Below are 2,242 nucleotides of genomic sequence, written 5' to 3'. Positions count from 1 at the left end.
GCTAACAATATTTCTTCCTCTTCTTACTTCTGTTGCCAAAACCAACTAGCTTTCCCAAGTTATGAAATGACACAATCAGTTTACTCATAACATCTATCTAAAATTTATGACATTAATGAGGAAGCAGTTTGCTCGTAAGCAGGACATGCAAAGTACATGAAAATTCCAAGAACTGAGTGGCCCATATTCTTAGTGTCCACTGACTTCCTTTTCTCAGAAAAATAATATTCTTGTATCTATGAGGCTTCATGATGCCCCTTGCTTTATATGTGTTGTTATTATTGTTAAATGCTGTTGAGTTGGTTCCGACCCATAGTGACCATGTACAGGATTTCTGAGGAGCTGTTGATGAGCTTGAACCACCGACCTTGTAATTCAAACCAACTTTGCTATCTAGTACATTAACCCAAAGCACCACATACTAAAATAAATTAAATCTCTACATGGCAAATTTTGCTTGCAGATGCATATATCATGTTCCATTATGTCACTGTGTAGGCAAGTGAAAAGTTAAAATTCAAAAAAGAACATCACATGGCAGTAAAACATCCAAACTAGGAAACTTGGCACTGGGCCTGTCCCCGGAGAAAAGGAGGTGGAAACCCAAACATCACAAATTCAGGTACAACCCAACCATCAACATAATATTTCTGCTTTCTTTCGTGAATATACCAAACTTTTAACATTCTTCCAGGCCTGGTCCTCTAGTTGAGGAGTCAGAAAGGACTGCCGAAACATATTATTATTGATAACACTTGAGTGGAGCAGGACAAACAGGTAGGGAGTACAGTTACATATGGTGTATCTAATATCTCTGGGCAGAACAGTTTGTGATCAACTACTAACTTAAGGTTAGCATCTCAAATTCACCTAGAGGCACTGTAAAAGCAAAGCCTGGCAATCAGTCCAGTAAACCCCATGGAGCTGTTCTAATCTGTAACACATGAGCTTAGCATGAGTTAGAACCAACTTGAAGGCAATTGGTTTTGTTTTAGCATGTCATAAGTAATGTTGTTGTTAATTGCCCTCAAGTCGGTTCCAACCCATAGTGACTCTGTATAGAGTTTCCAAGGAAGAGCTGGTGGGCTTGCACAATGACCTTGTGGTTCAAATTGACTTTTCAGTCTGAGCATTAACCCACAGTGCAACACCAGGATTCCATCATAACTGACAGAAGTAATAAAATAAAACTTCTTTCCTTTTGGGTTTCGCACAATGCACAATGTCTTTAAACAGGAAAAACTCAATAATCTCATTGAATAAATAAATGAACAATTATGACTGCACAAAAATGTGTGTTTATGTTTATGTGTTGTTGTTGTAGTTACATGCCATTGAGTTGGTTCTCAATCATGAAAACCCTATATAGAATTTCCAAGGAATGGCTGGTGGGTTTGAACTGCCTACCTGCAGTTTGCAGTCCATTGTTTAACCTATAGCATCATACCAGGACTCCATATGCATATATCAGAAAAAAAAGTACACAGGTGCATGTATCAGTATCTATTCAATTTCTCACATTTCCTTTTAGCATATAGCATTGTAAACTGTAAAGTAACGAAAGAAAGAAATTATTCATTAATGCTCTATTTAGATTTACTGTTCGGAAAAATATCACTTCAGTTGTCACATCACCCATGTTATTTATTTCACCTTAGTCAGTATCTTGAGGCACCTTTGTGAGTAAATTTTAGTAGCAGAGTAAAAGTTTTCTTAGGTACAAACACTTTTCATTACATCAGCCCACAAATCAATGGCATTCAAGTATATGCCATGGAAATTGGTACTTATAACACATTTCACACTTTGAGGTAATAGAATTGCAAACAATAAAATCAGATACAGTGGAAATGTAGTTAACACTTAATGAAAAAAAACAATCCTAATGTCATATATGAAAATTGCATCTCCATTTCTTATGCACATGTTTGGGAAAAACAAGTGGGCCATTGAACTGCATACCTTTAAAGAGTAACACGTTATCATCTGATCTGTTGTGTTCTAGGTAATTATGTAGAAATGGCCATCATGAGTTGTAAAGAGTGGTTGGTTTTCCTTTTTAAATCAAGCTTGGGTCAGAAATTTGGGGGAGGAAAAATCAAAGAAAAGATACAAATTCACTATTGTTGTTGTTGTTGTCAGGTGCCATCGAGTCGGAACCGACTCACAGCGACCCCATGCACAGCAGAAAGAAACAATGTTCGATCCTGGGCCAACCTCACTACCGCTGCCACACTTGAGT

This window comes from Chrysochloris asiatica, unplaced genomic scaffold (genome assembly GCF_000296735.1).
Source record: "Chrysochloris asiatica unplaced genomic scaffold, ChrAsi1.0 scaffold00017, whole genome shotgun sequence".
NCBI classification, from domain to species: Eukaryota; Metazoa; Chordata; class Mammalia; order Afrosoricida; family Chrysochloridae; genus Chrysochloris; species Chrysochloris asiatica.
The sequence above is the reverse complement of the archived record's forward strand: the minus strand, read 5'-3'. Positions refer to the sequence as shown.